The sequence below is a fragment of the Brienomyrus brachyistius genome, chromosome 12 (assembly GCF_023856365.1).
Source record: "Brienomyrus brachyistius isolate T26 chromosome 12, BBRACH_0.4, whole genome shotgun sequence".
Lineage (NCBI taxonomy): Eukaryota > Metazoa > Chordata > Actinopteri > Osteoglossiformes > Mormyridae > Brienomyrus > Brienomyrus brachyistius.
In genome coordinates this window covers 23,635,130-23,660,587 of record NC_064544.1, presented here as the reverse complement: position 1 = coordinate 23,660,587, position 25,458 = coordinate 23,635,130, and the positions used below count along the sequence as shown (strand labels likewise).

At 42.2% G+C, this 25,458-nt stretch overlaps 1 long non-coding RNA gene across 1 annotated transcript in view; it reads right to left on the bottom strand.

The window, feature by feature from the left end:
• Window positions 1-1,035: 1,035 nt before the first annotated feature.
• The window catches only part of LOC125704408 (uncharacterized), a 32,622-nt gene continuing 8,199 nt past the window's right edge, over window positions 1,036-25,458 (bottom strand). The window contains exon 3 of the long non-coding RNA XR_007381111.1: window positions 1,036-1,264. This is a non-coding gene — a long non-coding RNA (uncharacterized LOC125704408). The remainder of the gene's footprint in view (window positions 1,265-25,458) is intronic.

The window sequence follows — 25,458 nt, the reverse complement described above, 5'->3', positions numbered from 1 at the left end:
ATGTTAAACATGTATTTGCAGTGATTCAATGACAATACATCATCATTAATCAATGGAACACCCAAACATTAACAGTGATTCAATGTCATATAATCAATATCTATATACATATCTCAAGTAGAGTCTAGAAGCCGAGACAGATTACGGTAAATTGAGCAAAATGGGTGTATTTTACCGTGCTACCAAGGTGAACCAATAGAGCAGGAGAATTGCGTTTGTTATACATTTGAGATCAGTTTGTTGGTGTTTTGTGAGCAATCAGGACTTAGAATTCCTTGTTGGTAATTGGGAGTTATGGTTTATCAACTGGTTGCTCTTTGTGCTCGATGTGACTTGGTACCGAGTGCCAGAGTGTGACGGAAGCGCTTTGCTGGATTGCTGGAATAAAAGAGATTTTCTTTACTCACCAATCTGAGAGGTCCAGACTTTTATTCTAAGTGACTCTCTGTGTTATCAGAGAGGTTAATTTATAATTTTTCTACCACACTGGACCCTCAGATGAATGTGCTAATTAGGCCGTTTAGCATGAGTAATAATATGGGCACACACTGTAAATGGCAGTGTGCTTTGCAGCCCCTCGTATATCTCAAGCTGTAGCGAGTGCACAAAACAGCCTGAGCCAGCAACTCCCAAATCATCCATCGCTTTTTAAAGATTTCTCGTATTGTCTCCTACTCTTGTGTGCGCTTTTAGTGGGATTTTCTGCTAAACGCTACTCCCATCTCTCAAAACTTTGTTTCTACAAAGATTGCAGATCGCTGTATGACTAGTTGCTGTTAAAAGCATAAAATACTTTGTCAGCCTTTTATCTGATGTTCTTACACTCCCCATACTGCAAAGGGTATGCGCATGGCATCACAGCAGGCGAAAGTAACCGTGCTTACACCCAGAGTGGCAAAATTACTGAGTGGCAGAGTTAGGGCTCATCTAAATAAGTAAGTATCGATTATGGATCAGTCACATATGGTCGATACCCGATCCGTCAAATAGGATTGGTGCATCTCTAGATGATACCTTATGTGAATTAAGGGTATACCCTGGTAATTCCTCCTTTCTTAGTGCTGGTTACCCAAACTGGGTATCCCCGAGGATCAAAAGGCCTGGAAAGAGTAGTAATAAGGATACAAGCAGATGATACATTATGGAGGCCATACTTACTGGCACCTCTCAGCTTTATCCATGTCTCTCAAATGGGGGCTCCGGCACATGAAGGAATCATGGCCTCAGGTTTTTTGTCCAGCTTTGGAGATGCACCCTACAGGCCCTGTAATCAGTAAATACTGTGAACAGGTGAACTGCTCCCTCCAGTTATCGCCTCTAGCATTCTGCGGCAATGGAGGCACGGAGTCCCCTACTGTTAACATCGTAATTACACTCGGGTGCAGTTAGGTAGTGATAATTAAAGGTACAGAGATGCAGTCCCTGAAAGGCTCTATCTGTCCCCAAATGTTACCTCTAAAAGGACCAAGGTGTCAGGATGCCGAATGTTGGGGAAACACTTCATGTGCACTCGCCTTGTCTTTTAGGATTTGGTTAACCAGGGAAAGACATATGGCATTACTGAGATCGATGAAGGAAAGCAACCAAATAGCAGTTTGGGAATGGTAGGTCGTACACAGAATAATAGCAAAGCATCCCTTGGAATGTCTTCAACTGTGAATGATGAAAATCCAAATAAAGGGAGTGATCAGACCTGTAGCAGTAACAGAACAGAGTCAGAGGCTGTTTGCTTAAACTTTTACATTGCATGAGTCCCTCAGTGATCTGTATTTGCATGCATTCAATTCCACAGAAACTTGGATAACCCTTTTATGGAGACGTCTGACCTGACAGATAAGAAATGATCATGACCCTGCTATGAATACATAGAGGTCGGCTTTGACATGGACTGTCTTTATTCTGTCTGTATTTATCACCTTCAGTGGGAAAACACCTAGGTCGTCTGGCCCGTTTAGCAATAGCATGCAGTCAATCGTGTGTCTGCCTTCAAATCTCAAACAAGTCACTACCAGGGTAAGAGAGGTCAGAGAGTGAACACATTGTAAACACATGGAAATATGGTGCTTTGTGAGACGGTCAATGAATATGTGGGGATCTTACACGCTTTACTGTGGAAATGGTGCCAAAAACTGACCAGGGTGCAAACCTTCTTAACACCACGTCACTCATAAATTCCACTTTAAGTTGCCACTTGACGTTTTGACGTGATTCCTATTACATCCTTAGTTAAGTATACCTTCCGTAAGACATACATTCGTATAGTTGGTCTGAGCCACTCTCACCTCTCTTATCGCTGTTGTCAGCTCATACCGCTAGAGCTAGTGCTGTTACGATATACTCGGCCCACGAGACGATATGAGACACGATACTGGGTTCACGAGAACGAGACAATATTTTAACAATATTTTAAGGAAAACTTCAAAGAGGAAATCTATTACTGGAAAGCAGCCTTTTATTTGCTTAATTTGAAAGACAGAAAATGCTAAATAATGCAGATGTTTGTTGAAATGCTTTAAATAATCACCATCATCATACAGTAAAGAACAGAACAAATACCTAGCACCATAAAATATTTCACCACAAACTCAAATGACAGGCTTTACTACTATTTGACTACTCAATTGAACATAAAATAGAATATAAATAAAACAATATAAATAACAAACATATTTTTTTATGTTTTCTTCACCGGTGCAGTGGATTTAAGTAATGAGCGATGATGGTGCTGCTAATGGCTTTGCATAGCAGTAGCGTTAGCCGCTGTGTACCGCATTATATTCCTACAATGCTTACAGATGGTTCATGCTTTCTCTGTCACCTTTTCGCTGTTTTCACCCACAATGCTGTCATAAAAAAGATTTAAAAGTAGGGCACCTGCTATGGTAATTTTGTCAGACACCGAGATGCTTACAGCAGCTGATTTGCAGCACATTCGCCAAACCGCTTTTCACTCCGAGAAGCAAGCTCGTCATGTTATAATATCGCGAGATCTCGTAACACGCTACTTTTTGGACGGCACGCATTTGCGCGAACGTTTTGCCCAGGGGCCCACACAACCCATAATCCGTCCCTGCACATACCTGAAACCCAGGAGGGTCCTTCTCCACAACACACCCTGGAAAGTGCAGATGCTTCCTTTAAACACATCAGAAAGAGCTACTGTCTTTGATCATTAAAAAGAAAAAGCTTTTCTAAAAGAAAGGTTATTAAAGTTATTTGAAGTCACTAGATATCAGTTTTGCACAATTTCAGTTCATCTGGATGATTTTGCTGTCTTCCTACAATCATTTATTTTGTTGTGTGACTCATTTACAGTCATTTTGTCTGAGATCTTTGGGCTACTTTGTGAATATCTCACAACAGAAGCGTAACTTTAAAGTGGTGACTAAAGGAAGAGAACTTGATTAAATAAATAAGGTGAAGCTGTGTGTGGTGAGAATCCAGATGACAGTATATGTAGAATGTTTATAGCAGAAAAATACTGGAGTTTAGATCAAGTGATTGCGTCAGTCATCTTTCATCACTATCCATCCCTGATAAAGGCCTACCCTGCATCATTAGTGAGATGTCTGCAATTCAGGTGAGCATATATTGAAAAGAATTGGTGTAATGTATGCTCAACTTCGGCACTTTTGATTGCTTACATTCATCCATTTTCCATAACCACTTATGCAGTGCCGAGCTGCAATGGGCCAGAAGCCTGTCCCAGGAGCACAAAAATGAGACTCCCTCTGGTAGGAAGTCCCAGTCTATCGGGGGGGGGGGGGGGGGGGGGGGGGGAGGGGGGGGGGGGGGCGTCAAAAGAAATACAAACAGTATTGGTGTTCACAATTTATAGATAACATTTCACCTAGGCAAGGCAAGACAAATCTATTTATATGGCACTTTTCAAAACACATAGTCAGTGCTATTGAGGTATAAAAAGAATAGGTTTTATTAAGATTAAAACAATATAGAGCATATAAAATAATACAAAAGTTAAACAATGAAAGTGTTGTGTTCAAAATCATAAAAATGCTATAGCATTAACTAAAAACTGTTGAAAATATAAGGGTTTTCAGCTTAGCCTTAATGCTGGGTATTGGTGGGGCATCCTGATCGATGTAAGAGCCGGTGTAAGAGCCCTAGCATGACTTGTGTTCCTCAAACATTAGATTTGAGTCTTTCCTTCTAATTAGCAAAAAAATATCAAATGTACTTCTAAATATGTTTTGAGCCATCTAACCGTCTTTGGATTACTGGAAGTAAACATTCCAGAGAACGTGCAACCTACATGCACTCAGGGTTATGGTGGGGAAATGAACCCACAGCCTTTAAGGTATGAGGCCACAGTACTAAACAATGATCTGCTGCTTGTCAGGAAGCTTCCAGGTCTATTCAAGGTACCTTCACAAACGATTCAGATTAAACAGCAGCATCCTGCTTGATCATGAACCTCAGAGTTCCTGGTTGGAAGCTACCCAATTTAACCCTGTTGCTGCTAATCTGCAGTGGGCTGTGACTGGTAGCCTAGCAACCTGGCCTTTAGCTGGAGGGAGAAGATGCCCAGGACACGGGCCCAGTTTTCCAGGCCTCTCCGAAAACTTAAAAGGAAAAACTGCAAAAATCCACTCAGAGGAACATTGTTTTTCTCAGAAGTCGCCTCCAGGAAATATCAGCAGTCGTGGTACATTCTCTGTGGCAACTCCACTGTTTGGTGATCCAGGATGAGGGCAATTCGGCCTGCCTGAGAAATGCATTTGTGAGCAGCTCAGACAAACACAACGCAGTTTCAGTCTGGTGCTGATGAAATGAGATGGGAGTATTCTTAAAAAATCACAGTGTTCTGGTAGCGGTGTGATAGATAGGGGCCGGTTTTTTAGATACAGCCATTTACTAATGCAAACAACAACGAACCACAAACCACGAATCACCTGGCTGCAAATGAACATACAGCATGCAGACTGTTCGGCTAAGCATTAGTAGCCTGAGACGCATGACCTAAGCAATTTTAGAATGTGGTGTGATTGTTGGTGTTAGACATGGTGGTTCTAGCATCAGCCGCCCTCCTAGGATGCTCACCCAATACAGCATCTAGAATTTACAGAGAATGGCTCAATAAACAAAAAAAATCCTTTTACTGGCATTTCCATGGAAAAAAATTCTTGTTAACAAAAGAGGTCAGAGGAGAATGGCCAAGCTTGTCAAAGCTAACAGGAAGGCCATAAGTGCAGAAATAACAACACAGTACAACAGGGGTGTGCAGCAAGGCATCTCTGAACACACAGCCCATCTGCCCTTGAAACAATTCTAGTATTTGCTAGGTGTACCTACCAAAGTGGCAGCTATGCGTAAGTAACAAACTATATAACATTTACAAGCACATTTATCACTTTATATTTGCATTAAAAGCAGGCATACAAGGGGTGCATTTGCACCGCCCAGAGTGGGATACAAACACTGACATTCTCTAGCGATCAAAAAAGCAAACATATACACTTTTATTTGAAAATCAACATTTTATCAGAATGAAGTAACGCAAAGTGAGCGCTCAGCTAAAGCCAATGATGGCGATACAACCGGGTGATGGTGGCATGGTGGCCGGACACAGGCAGAACAGCAGCCCAACAAACCCGAACACCTCTATCACAGCTGAGCCAAATGAAAGGTATCCAGAGAAGGTCCTCCAGCACCTCGCACACAGAGGGAATAAAAAGTTTGTGGACCCTATAGAATTGTCTGGATCTCTGCAAACATTTGACCTGAAATGTGATCAGTCTTGATCGAAGTTACTAAAATAGATAAAGAGAATCCAATAAAACAACACAGAGATATTATACTACATCATTAATTTATTGATCAAAACAAACCAACGTGTAATGGATATCCATCCATTTTCTCCATCCACTTGTCCTGTTCAGGATTGTTGGGCGCCAGACCCTCTGCTGGAGGCTATACTCACAAGGCAGGGAACAATCCAGGATGGGATGCCAACCCTTCGCAGGGCACAAGCAGACAGACCATATTTTTAGACTGTGGGAGGAAACCCCATGATCACATAGAGACCATGCAAACTCCACACACAGAGCCAAAGTGGTGACTCGAATTCCAGACCCCAGTTCCAGAGGTGTGAGAGACAAGTGCTAACCACTGTACTGCTGTGCAATCCCACACACAGGGCCCCATTTTACTCGTGGAACAAAGCCGTGCCAAGGGCAACTTCAGTGTCTTTACTAGCATGAGCTCAACGTAGTTGTCATTTTCCAGTCCAGTGTCATTTAAATAGCAAATGTACACGCACCCATGGGCATGTTGGTCTTAGAATGAGGTGAAGTCTGGTGTATTGCTTGTGAATTACTTTCTTGAGGATGTGCTGAGTTTCCCCTGAGCCGAAATTGAAATTAACTGGTAATATTAACATTATGCTATGTTCTATGCTGGCATTTTGCACCTCTGCATAAGGCAGATAAAATAATAATAATGTGTGTATTAGATAACACATAAGGTAAGCAGGATACTGGTTTCTTTGCCACCCCAAGTGCAAACATTAAACTCTGCTTATGGGAAGCGGAAAGCAATTGTGCAATTGACCAACCAAGACCTGGTCTAATGTCAACAACCTACACTGCTTGTTACATAGACAGGAATGTGCAGCAGTACACAAACATGATTTATGCCCCTAGACTAAAAATAAAAAGATTACAATGTTCAAGGTCATTCAGGTGTACATCAAAATATTTTAAGAAATATGTCATAATGCAGGGGCGGCATGGTGGTGCAGTGTTGCCTCACACCTCTGGGACCCGAGTTCGAGTCTCCGCCTACTCCAGTTTGCCCCCACCCGAGTTAACCCATGCCGTATGCCTGTAGGGTACAGAAAATGGATAGATCAGCACTCCTAATTTCTATGTGTGATACCACCGCCATTCAGGTGAATAACACTAAGTCTGACTCACATGAAAGTCTCACTGCATAGTCATCCAGCTACTCCGGAATTTCACCCATATTAAATGTGAAACATTGAATGATTGGTGGGGCAGCATAGTGGTGCAGTGGTTAGCACTGTTACTTTACACCTCTGGGACCCGGGTTCAAGTCTCCGCCTGGGTCACATGTGTGTGGAGTTTACATGTTCTCCCCATGTCGTCGTGGGGTTTCCTCCGGTTTCCCCCCACAGTCCAAAAACATGCTGAGGCTAATTGGAGTTGCTAAATTGTCTGTAGGTGTGCATGTGTGCGTGAATGGTGTGTGAGTGTGCGCTGCAATGGGCTGGCCCCCCATCCTGGGTTGTTCCCTAACTCGTGCCCATTGCTTCCGGGATAGGCTCCGGACCTCCCGCGACCCAGTAGGATAAGCAGTTCAGAAAATGGATGGATGGATGGATGTCATAATGCTGAGTTTCAGGACCTTCAGCAGCAGAGCTGCATGACTTTTACGGTTCATTATTTATAACAAACATTTATTGTATGTCTTTGCTCCAGGTGTGTAATGTAAAATAATCTAATATTTTGTAAAGTATTTTGTCCTGCTCCTGCCCGCATCTTAGAAGTCTAGTCCCGTTCCCACGCGCAATTAAAAAATACATCACGGATAAACTACATACTTGCAACTACGCATGCTCAGTTTTCCAACTGCCCTGGCTTATGCAATTTTACAACTGACCCCCATGTCAGAGAGGAGCCATTCTCACCACTGGTGATGATACAGGCGGAGTTGTATTGCGTGAAGAAATAAGCATTTCATATTTCTTCATAACAAGGTAAGATTTATATTTTCGTATTATATTGTTTGTTGTAATTTTAGGGTATGTTATGTTAAAATGTATTTTATTCTGAAATGGGCAGTTTGAAAATGCAATAGGCAAAACAAGTCAGTGGTTAATTTAATTATTAAAGTCAAAATGATGTTTTTCAGTCAGTGAAATTCCACTTTATTGTTGGGTAATGTCATGGAATGTTTTATTCGTGTATTTCTTTAAAGTTTTTCTGAAGTCGTACTAAAATGTTTTTGTTTTTGGCGCCAGACAAGGGAAACTGGAAATTAATATTGCGTAATATTTCTTTTGGAGATTCGAGTGTGGATTAGACAGGTATGTCCATGACATGTCTTTTTCATTATTTGCTCATTTTAGCAATATAATGTAATGGACTATGGGGTCAATTCTTCCATCAAGCGTTTAAGTCAAAAAGCTACTCTAACGAAGACAAACAGGGGTTTTATTCAAGACATACTCTGGGCTCTGCACACGCTCGCGAGGCAGCTGCCACCAGCACTACAATATGAACAAATTACAATAGGGATGCACAATATGAAAAATGTTACCCGATACCGATAACTGATAATTATGTCCTTGTCATGGCCGATATCAATGCCGGTAATCAATAAGTTCATATTTTTATATTTACTATCATTCTCATATAATCTGCAGTTTGTGTACCCAGGAGACTAGAAAATCTAAGATGCACTGATGAAACTGACATTTCAGTAGCTCTGGCCTAGCTAACAGTAAACGGTAAAATCACATTCATTAAGAAAACGTCACTATCAATCTAAATATACATTTCTAATCAAATAAAATTTGTGGGTTATATTATGAAGGTAAATGTAAATTTCGTTTTTTGTTAATTAAAATCTTTTAAAAACATTTGTAAACATATTTTATGTAATAAAATAACCAATAAAGTAACCAATAAAACATCTCACTATTCAGCTAAAAATACAGTTGCAATTTATAAAGCTTATAACTCTGCTAAACATACATTAATAAACCAATAAAACATGTCAGTTGTACCTTTAAGCTAAATGCAAACAAGCTTTTATTAATAATTAATAAAAAAACACTTTTAAAAAAAATTATAAATGTAGTGTGCTGATGTCAACTCTTGCTGTACAGGTTAGAGTGCACTACGAAACATCAATTGCTATCGGGCGAAATGTACATTAATAAACTAATAAAACATGTGGGTTGTACTGTCAAGCTAAATGCAAATGAGCTCTTCATAGTAATTAATAAAAACACACTTTTAAAAGGACATTTATAGACATATTTTATCGATGTGTACTTGCTGCAGCGTTAAGGGTGAACTTGAATCTTTCGGGGTACCTTGAAACTTACGGGGTTCCTTGAAACGATGCATCGATTGCATCATCGGCCTAACAGCTGAGCGATATGTCACAGGCAGAAGACATTTCGCATGACAGTAGGTGTCCAAATTTGGGGGCCGGATCCTACCTATTCCTTCGAATTCCACGAAGACCGCAAAGGCCAGAAGAGAGTGGCTGTGAAATTAGACGGTCTAACCTTCAGATCTTTACATCGTAGCTCCTGCCACCCCAGCAGCTGCCTAGCAACTGTGACGGTATGTTTACACTAGTGGCAGCCAATCATGTCGTATCCCAAGTGAGAAGCAATGTGATTGGCTAAAGATTGCTATGGCAGCCACGGTAGACAAGCCAACCATCAAGAGGTGAACATACCAATTGGATAAACTTGAAAATGATGGAACCCCAACTTTTTTACATTTGCACCACTAGCTTTAGTTACATATAAGAGTGTATTCTACCTCTTCCGCTGCTACTGTCATTTTTTAAAGAATCCCAAGATTCATCGCGGCTTTGATCCACAATGAATCTTGGGATAGGGTGGGCTGTGAAGGATACACCCAACCCATCCTTCAAAAACCAGGAAACGAAGGACGCATTTGTGGACCACATCTTGAGGAATCTTCGAATTTGGACAGCCTTCATCGCATCCCTATGACATAATAAGTCTACGAATACGTCCTAGGTAGGATCCAGACCCTGAATTATGACTCACCTAACGTACTGGTGGTGTCAAACATCATGAGCATGACACGACCTCTTTTAAAAGGCTCTACCTGCCTCAAGCAATTTCACAAATTCTATTAGCCTACTTATTGGACCTATTTATTAGATTTAATTTATTTATCGGAGCAATATAAAAATATTTCATTTTTCTCCATATCGCCCGATAATTTACCTTTCCGATAAATATCATGCGTCCCTAGATTACAAAGTAATCTGAATGTCTGTTAAACGTTAACGGGGGGGCGTCTTATGCAAAGCTGATGATAGCTAAACCAAAAGAGCCCCTTTTCTATGAAAACAATAATAATAATAATAATTTAGGGGTATGCATTATTTGGTAAGCCAATTTTATAGCTGTCAAGATTTGTATCCCCCTTTTTTCAGCCAGGATAGCTACAGCATATCTGAAGTTTACACTGTTAAGCCAAAATAGCGTAAGACACATGCTAGTAACTGCATTGTTCAGCAAGTCCAATTTTACAGCTGTCCGTTTTCACGAGATGCATGCTGTTCTCAGCAGGCATGCAAAACTCGGCATAACACCTGAAGATAATACTTGATAATGTTGAACAATCATTAAAATTACAAAGCTTGCTAAGTTTTATATTATAAATGTTTTAGCAAGACGTAAACCCCTCGCTCTCGGCAAATTTTATTACGAATATTTCTAAATACTGGAACTGGATGAAAAAATAATGTTGCTTATGAATATATCTTATACTGCGGTATGATGTCTGTACAGTACGGAGGAATGCTGATTTCAACCCAGCTGTGATGTGAGAATCACCCAGCCCTACTTAGTATTTTTTTGTACTGTAACATTGCATTGTCTTGTTAATTGTCTGTAGTCTGTGGAGAAGGCATTCAGATAAGAATTTCATGGCGTGTCGTGGGCTGTGCTTCATACGATATTGCTTTCCTTGCTCAAATAGAATTCAGAAGCAGAGGAAACTTAAACTGCCATTTTATTTTGAAGACGCTGAAACACAGAGGCCCACAAATACAGTGTTGGGACTATTTTTTCTCTTTCCTCTGAAGATACTTTTGAATATCTTCTGACCACTCATTCTTAAAAGAAAAACACATGTAACTTTAATACTAATTGTTCCATATATGAACACTTAGGGGTTGATTATTTTCCCCTATGACTGCATAAAAATCTTTTAACAAAACTTTAAACCCCTGCGCTATATTGTCCGTACAGTATGAAGGTATGAAAAAGCCTGATCTTAATCTACCTTAGAATTGTATTTGGAAGAATATAGTACACTTCAGTCTTATTTGGAGGTTTGTAACCAATGAACGTTTTTAATTTAAGACGAGTAAAAAAGAGAAAAAGGTCCATGTCATGTTATCGGGTGAATTTAAACAAACTGGAATATGATGACATGTTTTGTTACTTAAATCTGTCGTACCTGCTCTTGTTTGGTAAAGTAAAATATGCCAGAAAAAGCTGAGTGTACAGCAACTCATTTTCAGGTAATTGTTATTTGTACTTTTTCCAGAGACTTTTATTTGATACTTGAGAGAAGATCCTGTGTAAGTGAAATTTGGGGGAAATAGTAGAGTTTAACAATTTCTTTCATTATGAAGATAAAATTTTGCATTGAACAAAAGTTGATTTTTGTTTGTATATGCTGTCAATTATAGTTCTTAGTAATAAAATAAGAATTGACAAAATACAATATCAGCAGGTTACAATTGCAAGCCAAGAAAATTGCAATCGGTGCTATCTGCTTAGAGGAACCCATGGTGCTGATTGTTGGAGCAAGGCCAGATGAGTCTGGGCATTTAAAACCTTTGAGATTGACAACACCGGATCTTTCCACACAATGATTGTGAACTGTCAGTGTCAGGTCTCAGCTTTCCAGAGGGGGCAGTACAAGGTATTAACTCTGCTGGGGGGCCAAACTTTTTCAGATACCATTATTTGGTTTTCTGTTATTTTGAAAGTATAAATGATGAAAATAAAATCCAACTTTTTTGACCTATAAGAATGTCTCATCTGAATTTTGATGCCTTTTGGGGATGTTTCCATCTTTCCTTGGCTTCTTTATGCACATTAATACACATTTTTACTTGGGGTGCCCAAACTTTCGATCTCCACTGTAATAAAATTTGCTACGTTACAATTATAAAGTGATTTAAAATGTGTAGATGTACAGTACAAAAAATGTATAGTAAAAATCTGTAGATGTTCGGTACAAAAGATGTGCAGTTAAAAAAGTGTAGATGTACAGTACAAAAGATGTACAATAAAAAAGGTGTAGATGTACAATACAAAATATGTACAGTACAAAAGGTGTAGTTGTACAATAGAAAAAGTCATGCAGTCATAGGAAATGTTTAAAGCTATTTATTTGTGTACTAAGTGTATAATATTAGAACATTTGCAAATTATGACTGAAACAATAACAACTAACAGGAATTTCTTCTCCATAAGTTACTGACATCTAGTTAGATGGCTCGATAAACAGCACTGTGGTTTCCAAAGTCACTAAGACATTGATTAGCCATATGGGATGTGCTGGTGCTTTAGCCAAAACTCACATGGGTATATTGGATGGTTGCTACAAATACACATACCATTCACGCACACATACACTCCTATGGGCAATTTAGCAACTCCAATTAGCCTCAGCATGTTTTTGGACTGTGGGGGGAAACCGGAGTACACGGAGGAAACCCCACAACGACATGGGGAGAACATGCAAATTCCATACACATGTGACCCAGGCGGAGACTCGAACCCGGGTCCCAGAGGTGTGAGGCAACAGTGCTAGCCACTGCACCACCATGCCGCCCGATGTATGAACGTAAAGATCATTTAAACAATCTTCTGTAACTGCCCAAGACTTTTGCACAGCACTGTACCTCTGCATTCTATAATGGTGGGCTCATTTAAAATTACTTTTCAAGTACTTTCTGCAACCTTGACTGTTAATGTTCAATCTGTTGTATTGTACTTAATGTTATGTTACATCTGGATCATTTTGTACATGCACAATGACTTTTTGAAAGAAAGTTTCTCAGCGAGGGAGCTTGGCCTTTTCCTTATTTAAATTTATTGAAAACCTTATTTTGCCTATATGATAAGAATACTTGATTTTCATTTTAGGGTTATTACTTTGGAAGTCCTTTGAAATAGTACAGTTCCATCTTGGAGAAAAACACAAAAACATTTTCAGATATGGGGTCTATTTTTGGCTTTTTTATTTAGATTTATTTCTTTGAAGAAAATGTGTTTTTTTTTCCTTTATGATGATCATCATAGTCGATTTATAATTTAATTTAATGGCTTGTAAAGTCTTACATGCAATTAATGTGCCAGCAGCCATACTGGCTGCAGTTCAGACCTGGTAGTCCATGTGAAACGAAGCAGGTTTGGGCCTATCTGGTACTTCGATAAGAGACCAAGTTGGAAACCTGGGTTGTTGCTGGAATAGGTGTTGGTCTGGCCAACAGGGGATCCCATCCTGTGGTCTGTGTGGATCCCAAGGCAGTGATGGGGACACTGTGGCCAACAGGGGAGCCCATCCTGTGGTCTGTGTGGATCCCAGTGCAGTGATGGGAACACTTTGACCAACAGGGGAGCCCATCCTGTGGTCTGTATGGATCCCAGTGCAGTGATGGGGACACTGTGGCAAACAGGGGAGCCCATACTGTGGTCTGTGTGGATCCCAGTGCAGTGATAGGAACACTGTGACCAACAAGGGGAGCCCATCCTGTGGTCTGTGTGGATCCAAGTGCAGTGATGGGAACACTGTGACCAACAGGGGAGCCCATCCTGTGGTCTGTGTGGATCCCAGTGCAGTGATGGGAACACTGTGGCCAACAGGGGAACCCATCCTGTGGTCTGTATGGATCCCAGTGCAGTGATGGGAACACTGTGACCAACAAGGGGAGCCCATCCTGTGGTCTGTGTGTATCCCAGTGCAGTGATGGGAACACTGTGACCAACAAGGGGAGCCCATCCTGTGGTGTGTGTGGATCCCAGTGCAGTGATGGGGATATTGTGGCCAACAGGGGATCCCATCCTGTGGTCTGTGTGGATCCCAGTGCAGTGATGGGAACACTGTGACCAACAGGAGAGCCCATCCTGTGGTCTATGTGGATCCCAGTGCAGTGATGGGAACACTGTGGCCAAAAGGGGAGCCCATCCTGTGGTCTGTGTGGATCCCAGTGCAGTGATGGGGACACTGTGGCCAACAGGGGAGCCCATCCTGTGGTGTGTGTGGATCCCAGTGCAGTGATGGGAACACTGTGACCAAAAGGGGAGCCCATCCTGTGGTCTGTCTGGATCCCAGTGCAGTAATGGGGACACTGTGGCCAACAGGGGAGCCCATCCTGTGGTCTGTGTGGATCCCAGTGCAGTGATGAGAACACTTTGACCAACAGGGGAGCCCATCCTGTGGTCTGTATGGATCCCAGTGCAGTAATGGGGACACTGTGGCCAACAGGGGAGCCCATCCTGTGGTCTGTGTGGATCCCAGTGCAGTGATGAGAACACTTTGACCAACAGGGGAGCCCATCCTGTGGTCTGTATGGATCCCAGTGCAGTGATGGGGACACTGTGACCAACAAGGGGAGCCCATCCTGTGGTCTGTGTGGATCCCAGTGCAGTGATGGGGATACTGTGGCCAACAGGGGATCCCATCCTGTGGTCTGTGTGGATCCCAGTGCAGTGATGGGAACACTGTGACCAACAGGGGAGCCCATCCTGTGGTGTGTGTGGATCCCAGTGCAGTGATGGGGATACTGTGGCCAACAGGGGATCCCATCCTGTGGTCTGTGTGGATACCAGTGCAGTGATGGGGATACTGTGGCCAACCGGGGATCCCATCCTGTGGTCTGTGTGGATCCCAGTGCAGTGATGGGAACACTGTGACCAACAGGGGAGCCCATCCTGTGGTCTATGTGGATCCCAATGCAGTGATGGGAACACTGTGACTAACAAGGGGAGCCCATACTGTGGTCTGTGTGGATTCAAGTGCAGTGATGGGGACACTGTGGCCAACAGGGGAGCCCATCCTGTGGTCTGTGTGGATCCCAGTGCAGTGATGGGAACACTGTGACCAACAGGGGAGCCCATTCTGTGGTCTGTGTGGATCCCAGTGCAGTGATGGGGACACTGTGGCCAACAGGGGAGCCCATCCTGTGGTCTGTGTGGATCCCAGTGCAATGATGGGAACACTGTGACCAACAAGGGGAGCCCATCCTGTGGTCTGTGTGGATACCAGTGCAGTGATGGGAACACTGTGACCAACAGGGGAGCCCATCCTGTGGTCTATGTGGATCCCAATGCAGTGATGGGAACACTGTGACTAACAAGGGGAGCCCATACTGTGGTCTGTGTGGATTCAAGTGCAGTGATGGGGACACTGTGGCCAACAGGGGAGCCCATCCTGTGGTCTGTGTGGATCCCAGTGCAGTGATGGGAACACTGTGACCAACAGGGGAGCCCATTCTGTGGTCTGTGTGGATCCCAGTGCAGTGATGGGGACACTGTGGCCAACAGGGGAGCCCATCCTGTGGTCTGTGTGGATCCCAGTGCAGTGATGGGAACACTGTGGCCAACAGAGGATCCCATCCTGTGATCTGTGTGGATCCCAGTGCAGTGATGGGAACACTGTGACCAACAAGGGGATCCCATCCTGTGATCTGTGTGGATCCCAGTGCAGTGATGGGAACACTGTGACCAACAAGGGGAGCCCATCCTGTGGTCTGTGTGGATCCCAGTGCAGTGATGGGAACACTGTGACCAACAGAGAAGCCCATCCTGTGGTCTGTGTGGATCCCAGAGAAGTGATGGGAACACTGTGACCAACAGGGGAGCCCATCCTGTGGTCTGTGTGGATCCCAGTGCAGTGATGGGGACACTGTGGCCAACAGGGGAGCCCATCCTGTGGTCTGTGTGGATCCCTATGCCTTAGTGCAGTGATGAGGACACTATGCTGTAAGAATGGTGCTGTTCCTCAGATGGGATATGAAACCAAGATTCTGAGTCACTAAGGTCATGAAGGATCCCTGGGCATCTTTCAGAAGAGTAGGGGTGGTACCCCTGATGCCCTGGCTAAAATTGCCCACTGTGTGGCCATATCAAATCTGGCTTCCTATTCATCCCCTGTATCTAATTGGTGTGTTCTTTCCTGCCCCATCACCACCTTGGCTACAGTGTGGTGAGCATACCTCTGTAGAATGGCTTGTACATCATCCAGGAGGGTGCTGTACAGTGCAGGTGGTCTCAATGGCTCCCCATAGCTTCTGCTTTGGGGGGTCTTGAAAACTGCTATATAAATGCAACATTCATTCAGCTGTACAATATATTAAACCAAGTTATGTTTATTTTACTTACGTTTCATTTTCAATTTTTCAGTTGTATATTAATTGCCTTTCAAATGTCTTATTAAATATCTGTTTCAGTTAGTAACAGTTATTGTGTCAATTTTTTTAAGGTAAGAATATAATGCGAGTCTATTTTCCAAAAGAATTATTCACATCTTTTTAAAAAACTTGGTCTGGTAATTTTATTAGGAGCTAGAACTTAAATTTGAACTTAAACCCAGCTTTTTTGAGTTGAGTCTAAAGAATATTTGTAGCTGTACTGGCACAGAATCTTGGGGATTTTCATGTTGGGGATGAGGTGTATTTAGCAAAGTTTTTCTGTTCAGTATATCTACGTTTTTGAGTTATTTGGACATTGAGTTTTATGTTTGCCGGACTACAGTATATTAGCTCATTAAAAGCAGATTTGTATATTCCATCCATCCATCCATCCATTTTCCAAACCGCTTATCCTATTGGGTCGCGGGGGGTCCGGAGCCTATCCCGGAATCAATGGGCACGAGGCAGGGAACAACCCAGGATGGGGGGCCAGCCCATCGCAGGGCACACCCACACACCATTCACTCACACATGCACACCTACGGGCAATTCAGCAACTCCAATTAGCCTCAGCATGTTTTTGGACTGTGGGGGGAAACCGGAGTACCCGGAGGAAACCCCACGACGACACGGGGAGAACATGCAAACTCCACACACATGTGACCCAGGCGGAGACTCGAACCCGGGTCCCAGAGGTGTGAGGCGACAGTGCTAACCACTGCACCACCATGCCGCCCCCAGATTTGTATATTGACTACTGTAAATGAATGTACTAAATTGTACATTAATTAAAATAAAGTTGCTGTAACAGTGCTAACCACTGCACCACCATGCCACCCCATCTATTGTTATGCTGACCCAATTACAAACTTGGTTATTATATAATTGAATGCACAATTGTGTGTAGTGTACAGTGAAAAAGAAACTCAATCTATAGTTTAATCATTGTTCAAATGTGAGACATTGAAATATAGTTGCAATTTCAGTGTTAATTCATTTTTCAAAATCGTTACATAATTCAATGTCATTTCAACATTGACACAAGACCTTAATTCATACATGTTGAAAAGACATTGCAGCAATGCCACAATATCAACGTTGATTCGATTTTCAAAATCGAAATTAAATTCGACAGTGAATCAGTCTTGATCCATAACATTGACTAAGAATAACTGTTGGAATGGCGGCTGGGTTTATAGCCTGTTTGTCTTTTATTCTGTTAAAATTTGAATGTAGCTTTCAATTCACCCATAATATAAATAATAGCTTGATATAATAACAAAAAACATATTTCAGCAATACTTATTTATTCTAATTCATTTGCAAACATATTTGTCAATTGGACTGGCGCAACAAGAATCCGGCCCTCATCTTTGGTGGCATCTTGCTGTTGCCATGGATGGTGTCCTCGTGTGCTTTCACTTTGCAGAGAAGCATTCTTTTCTACAGCCTAGCAAATCCGCCATTATAGGAGGAATCAGCCAAGATGTGGGTCTCCTTGCTTTTAAAAGGAATAATCTGATTGGTTTAAAGCATGTTACACGCCAAACACACCCATGACCATGAGGCTCAGTACAACTGTCATGGACCATGTGCCTGGCATTGTAACTCTTCTTCTGCTGATTAACTATGAAGTGAGCAGAAAGAGGAAGAGGCCGAACTTTGCTTCAACGCGGTTTAATTGGAAGTCTGCACACAAGAGAGACACGTTTCGGCACGCTGCCTTCCCTAGTGCGCAACACGCCGAAACGTGTCTGCGTTGTGTGCAGACTTCCAATTAAACCGTGTTGAAGCAAAGTCCGGCCTCTTTTTGTTCTCTTGATCGATTCCTCTACTGTGGTCCTGCACTCTGACAACTTCAGTACTAGGAGTGCGGCCAGTTCTTCTGTGCCAGATTGATAGCTGCTGGTAAAATGGGTTGGTCACACCCTAAAAGAACTTGGGCTGTATGCTTCCGACCATGTGCATTATATCGTTAAAATAGTGCCCAAAATGTCTATGTATGTGAATCTCTCTGATCAATTATGGATCATTAGAATAAGGAAGGATGCTTATTTTTTGTTCACATGGTCTACATCATTATTTACTATGTGCAATTATTATTATATTTTTTTTATTATTATTATCATCACTGTGTGGTATCTTCTGCTAACACATGTGTGAGAATTGCCGCGTCATGCAAGTATGCAACGCCAGCGGAATCAGAATTAGCTTGTATAAATTTGCATTACGAGTCCATTTTTTCAGCTGTTCTATAGTACTGCTATAAGTAAGAGGCTGAAAATTTTCAAGTTCTGAGTTTCAGGATTGCACCGGTACCTCATGGTGTGCGAAACTACTAATAATAAATAATATGTAGCATATACCCTTTTTCATTCAGATAATCCATGCACAGAACACCAGCATTTATGTGCATTTCGACCAATCAGACGGTGGTGACGCAAGCAGCTCAGCTTCGGCACGCTTTCAGCCCTGCTACTAAACAGGGCCATGTCAGCATGGGTACAGGCCCGGTACGCCTCACATACTCTGCAATATAAAACTGTTAGTTTGCAGTATGATTCGGGAATGGCTCGATTTCTGGTAGCAGTGGAGAAGCACTGTGTGATACAAGCTCTACCAACAAAAGACTGGAAAAGTTGTGTGATGCTAAAAGAAAACACCTAGTTGAATTTCTAATAACTAATTAGGTTAATTAGCAACATATCAGTAAGATGACTGGGTTTAGAAAGAGCCTCCCACAGAGGCAGAGTCTTCGTGCAGTGAAGATAGGGAGAGATTCACCCCTGTGTAAAAGACGCGGGTAAATAGTGCTACAGTTTGTGAATAGTGTTCCTCAACCTAACATTGCCAAGTATTTGGGAAGTTCACCATCTATGGTATATAATATCATTAAGAGAAATTTCTGTACGCAAGGGACAAGGCCAAAAACCAATACTGGATAACTGTGATCTTCAGGTCCTCAGGCACTGAAATAAAAACTTAACAATTTTATAATGGAAATTATTGCGTGAGCTTAGGAACACTTCCGAAAACCATTATTTGTGAACACAGTTCATCACTGCATACACAAATGCAGGATAATACTCTATCATGCAAAGAAGAAAGCGTATCTAAATATTATCCAGAAACTTCTCTGGGTCCAAGCTCACTTATGATGGGCTGAGGCAAAATGGCAAACTCCTGTAGTCTGACAAATCAAATTTTCTATTTTTTTTTTGGAAATCATGGATGCTGTGTCCTCCGGGCTGTAGAGGAGAGGGACCATCCAGCATGTTATCAGACCAGTTTAAAAGCCAGCATCCGTGATGGTATGGGGGTACATTCGTGCCTGTGGCTTGCACATCTGGGAAGACACCATTAATGGTGAACAATACATCGTTTACAAGTTTCGGAGCAACATATGCTGCCATCCAAGTATCTTTTTCAGATAAAGTCTTGTATATTTCAGCAAGACAATACCATGCATATTACAACAGAATGGCTCCATAGTAGTAGAGGTCCGAGTGCTAGACTGGCCTGCCGGCTGTCCAGACCTGTCACCCATTGAAATCATTTGGCGCATCGTGAGACAATAAATATGACAAAGGAGACCCCAAACTGGCGAGCAGCTGTAATCCTTTATCAGGCAAGAATGGGACAGCATTTCACTTTCAAAACCCCAAAAACTGGTCTCCGTAGTTCCCAAACGTTTACAGTGTTGCTTAAAGAAGAGCTTAAAGTTGCTTAAACACGCCTCTATCCCAACTTTTAGTAAACATTTTAAAATTCAAATTGAGCATATATTTTTCATAAAAAAAAAACATTTCCAAGTTATAGCATTTTATATGTTGTCTTTGTTCTATTTTCATTTAAATATGGGTTTATATAATTTGTAAACCATTGCATTCTGTTTTTATTTACATTTTACACAGTGTCCCAACTCTTTTGGAATCACTGTTATATTTAGAGTCAGGATGGGTGTGTGGCTGCGGTGTGTTCAGGATCGAGGTGTGGGGTTTATCACACGGCTCTGCATACACCCATCTCCATGGAAGGGCATTTCAGGGGATGGGGAAGCTCTATCAAGCAATAGCGGTAGCCAGAGGCGAAAGTAAAAAGGAAATATTTGTCTGATGTTTCCTTAGTGAAATTGAGTGAAGAGAGGAGCCCTCACTGCCTTTCTCTGCAGAGCCAGGCAGGAACTGGAGGGCAGCAGAGGGAGGAGCCGGCTGCAGGAACTGTCGCCTTTCTGTCTCTTTCACTGCAATGCAATTCCCCACCACTTGCCTATTCATCATATAAATATAGAGAACTGGCTCCAAATATAATATTACACAGAAATAAAATCTTGGGGTTCAAATCACACCACCAGTGTGTGTGTGTGTGTGTGTGCGTGTGTGTGTGTGTGTGTGTGTGTGTGTGTGTGGTGGGGGGGGGGGGGTGTATATATTACATTGAGGGGACCAAATGTCCCCATAATGTGATAAAAATCTCTTATTTTGACATTATGAGGACTATTTTCCAGCCTGTACAAGGGGAAATTCAGTTTCATAAAAATCTGTGACTGCAATCAAAAAACTAAAAATGCTAAAAAAAAAGATATTGCATTTTGTTTGATTACTTAACATTACTGCTGGGTAAGGGTTAAGGTGATCGTTGTTCAGAATTGGGTTTTTCCCATGGAATTGAATGGATAGTCCTAACAAAGATGTGAATATGTGAATACAACTGTGTGTATGTGTGCGTGTGCAGTTTGCATGCTCTCTCTGTGTCTCTCACGTGTCCATTGCGAATCCAGTTTCCCCCCACAGTTCACATGCAGTTAGGAGACCTGGCAGCTACATGCCCTGTTTGTACGTGTCCTGTGATGGATAAGCATCCTGTCTAGGCCATCCTGCTGCCTAGTGTCCTATGCTGCCAGGCCCCCCTTAATGCACACACAGACACACAAACCCCTTGCACCCTGCGCATACACACATACACACAACACACCAACACAGACATGCACATATGGTTAGCAAAACAAATTGTGAAATTTTGATTGCGCTGGACGCTTTACAGCTGAGCGCCATGACCCCCTGCGTTCCCTCGGAGACGTCGTCGAGCCTGTATACCACAGCGAATCACAGCGAGCGATGGGCTCACGCCAGCCCCCCCCCCCCTTGATGCATTATGGGCTGCAGCCTCATTACCTTCATTACTCACCGTGAGGACGTCTGACCAGCCTAAATGCCTGCAGGAACGATTCCATCTGCAGTTTTTCCTGACAAATTGTTCCCTCCTGGTCATTAGCTTCACAATTCCCCCTTTTGGCCTCATCTTTATTAATGAGATGTGTTTCTAAGAAGAATTTCTGTACGTGTCGCAGTCTCCTGCCACTGTCAGCATCCCTGGTTACATATTATTATATCTGCTTATTGCAGGTTGCATCTCTAACAGCCAAATAAAAGCCAATCCTGAAGCTTCTAAGTCAGCCACCCTACCTATCAAGAGGAGAAGGACGGTCATTCCTGCAGCCACTACCAGTATGGACTGTTTCCTTTGCAGGAAAGGAAATTGGCTTTTATCCAATATGGCCCGTATTGTTTGTGATTTTAATTTGGCATCTTTAATCAATTTGTCTATCCGAATGATATACATTTACCATTTCCTTAAATATTCTTAAAATGCATCCTCCAAGCTGATTAGATATCATGGTCACTTTGACATTATCTGCATGTGTTGAAGCAATCAAAGAGGCTTCTTGAAAAGTGTCGAGCAAGTATTAACCTCCCGGTGAGAATGCACAGTGAAATTTCGGTTGTTTAGCCAGGGGCATCCATCACAGATGGGAGGGGGAACACAGAGAGCTTGAATAAGCTGGGCTTTAAATTAGCACGAGCAGCTTTCTGTGTTGCACAGAAAGAGCAGCCATTACAGCCTCAGTCTCCAAGGATCCTAAACAAACAGCCCAGCATTTAACTGCTTAGCTTGGCTTTTCTTCATTTACATGCTGAGTTATTATTACATTTTAAATATTGATATAGGAAACATGAATGTTGAGAATGATGGGCTGGCCCCCCGCCACCTGCCCAAAGCTACCCCCCTAGATTAGGCTACCCCCCGCAACCTGGTAAGATAATCGGTTTGGAAAATGGATGGATGAATGGATGTTGAGAATGTCTGTTTAAGGTATAACAGAAGCTATCCTATATTTGGAAAATTTTAAAACATCTAATTCCTTAACAATGACATCAACTAGCAAACTGTGTACAAAACAGCATCTAGATGTTTTAAAAGGGATTTTGACAGGACTGAAAGGGTGAAACATCACACTTCTGGGAGAATTTTGTGCCTAAAATAACATTTAACACAATTAACAATTTTACACGTTACTCATTAGCATATGTTACACTACCACAGAGATGTGTTCCAAATTAATGAAGTATCACGCATGAGGAGAACCGGGAGTGAAAACTACTGTTCCCAGATCAGATCTTTAGCTGTCATGCTACCTGGTGACCTCACTCTGTATGGGAGTAGCACATACCCATTAGGACAGCAGCTCAAATTTAGCTCAAATGAGGTATTGGGTTCTGGGCAAGAAATGCAGGCCAGGTTCTGAAGCCCAGTGAGCAAACCCAAAGCAACTCTAGAGCTCCAAAAGCTACCATGAATTCTGAAATCTGTGCCTCAATAGAGAGTCGCAGTATAGTCAACACTCTTTTCACAGCATGGGCGTCGACCAGGGAGTATGTTGTTAAAAAAACATGCTTCGTTCATAAATGTTAACATCTTTATGTTAGTATGTGAAGCAATTGTGTCTGATGTCAATAAAGATCAGGTTATACTGCATAAGCCCATAAGCAGTAGGACCACTCCTTGCCTCCAGAACAGCTTCAGTCCTGCTTGGAATACCATTTCCCGGACTTTGCATAAAGGGATATTGGACCATTCTTCAAAAAAAAAAAAGCTTCTAGCCTTATCAGACGCAAAGAAAGCAGGAGTCTACTTTGTGTTCAGCACCACAGAGCTTCCCATAAATGTTGGAAGATGTTTAGATCAGATTTAGGAGGCCATGAGAGGCATTTGACTTCATCTTGGTGCTCATAATTCAAATGAAAATTTTCTGCAGTGTGTATGAGGGGCATTATCGTCTTGGAAAATGAGCAGAGCTTGCATCATACTGTATACTTGGTCCTGTAACGCAGACCAGGAGTGCGATCATCAGAGGTAATGGCTCCCATGAGAAGGCTTCCCAAATCACTGGTATTGTGAGCAGATGGCATCCTTCAGCTTTCTTCAAACATAAATCCATTCAGATGTGTGACAAAGACAGAAAGATGACTCATTAGGCTATATTACTTTTCTTTGTAGCGCAGAGCAGCAGTTTTGTGCTTCTTACTCTGTTAAGCGGCAGTCTAACCCTGCCTGTGAACTGCAATGGAGTCCATCCATGTTGTTTTATCCAAATTAGCGTATGATGTCATGACAAAGTTAGTAATTTTGTAGTTTTTTGGATTAATGTTCATGGGAGTTTGGACACCGACAACGTGGCCTCCTTGCAGCTGTGTAAGTTGCCATGAATTACTTTATTTTAAGTCTTTATTTCCAGACCACTGATTGACAATCGGGGCGGCATGGTGGTGCAGTGGTTAGCACTGTTGCCTCACACCTGTGGGACCCGGGTTCGAGTCTCCACCTGGGTGACATGTGTGTGGAGTTTGCATGTTCTCCCCATGTCGTTGTGGGGTTTCCTCTGGGTACTCCGGTTTCCCCCACAGTCCAAAAACATGCTGAGGCTAATTGGATTTGCTAAATTGCCCGTAGGTGTGCGTGTGAGAGTGAATGGTGTGTGAGTGTGCCCTGCGATGGGCTGGCCCCCCATCCTGGGTTGTTCCCTACCTCGTGCCCATTGCTTCCAGGATAGGCTCTGGACCCCCAGCGACCAAGTAGGATAAGTGGTTTGGAAATTGGATGGATGGATGATTGACATTCACTCTGATGTGATTCACCATTATAGCCCTGTCTATAATTGTTATTCAGTTTCTTCAAAGTTAAGTCCTTTTTCATGTCATGATTCTGTCCATCTCCTGTATTCCCCATGTGTTGTTTGACCTCACAAAAGCCCCTAAGACCCTCTTCCCACCTGGAATTAACATGAGTCCTGGGTGATCAGATCACAGATGGACAGTGTTAAATACATCCGTTCACACCTGGCATTAACCTGTGTCTTCACATTTGTCTCGAGTGACGATCTCACTTTCCTGTAACTTGTTTAAATAAGCATGTAAATCACTTCCTTAAGCAGAATCTGTCAAACATTAAAAGAAGGAGAAGAAGAAATCAAAAGCTATTTCACATATTCCAGGGTAGACAAATCACTTAAGATGTTTGCAATGAACACCATAATTCTCTAAATAAATTATCTATAAATAAATAAATTAATAAATATTTCAATTAAATAAATTAATGTGTCCTTATATTTTTAAATAACTCCATAAAGGGGGTTTTATTTCTTAATATTTCAAAACATCTTTAATAAATCACTTCTTACACAATTAATTTTTTGCATGGAACATTAATGAAACGTACTTTTGCAACCTTTGTATGCGAATGGGTCACGACAGTCTGATATTAAACCAACTTTCCAGCAGATTGAAATTTATTTTTTTGATGTTGTAGACAAAGGTTTCATTGTTCTTCACAATGCAGTTTAGTACACAGCAGCCCGTTCTGCTCTGACAGACATTTTGACATAAATCAATGTGAAATACTATTTGCGTGTTTAATACGTACATATGTTCTTCCGCTCACACGTGGATGTCAGCTGAGTAGGCGGGCCTCCAACGCGGCCCAGGACACAATTACGTTCACACTGCTATTAGAATATGGCCACCTCTGAATGTGGACTGAACGATCGGATCTCGATGCGTTTTCAGTGGGTTTTGGCTGTGTTCACACCTGTAATTGGCACTGTCCACTTGCGATCATGCAGGACGCATGTTAATACCAGGTGTGAACCGGGCATAAATGCTAGCTGAACTGTCCATAGAATGTTAACGAAATGCTTAGGAGCCCAGTGGAGCTTTACGGTAGATGTGGATGTCGTAGGGTGGGGTGAAGTCAGGTAATGAGCCGATTCAGTGAAATGACTCTGACTAGCAATAACATAAACCATAGTTCTGTTGGAACCACACAGCTAGACTTGGTTACAGAAACCTTATACCCAACTTGACCCTTCCCAAAACCTCATGGCTGGTTAGTTTTCTTCTTTGCCTTGTCCTGAAGTCTTTTTTTTCTTAC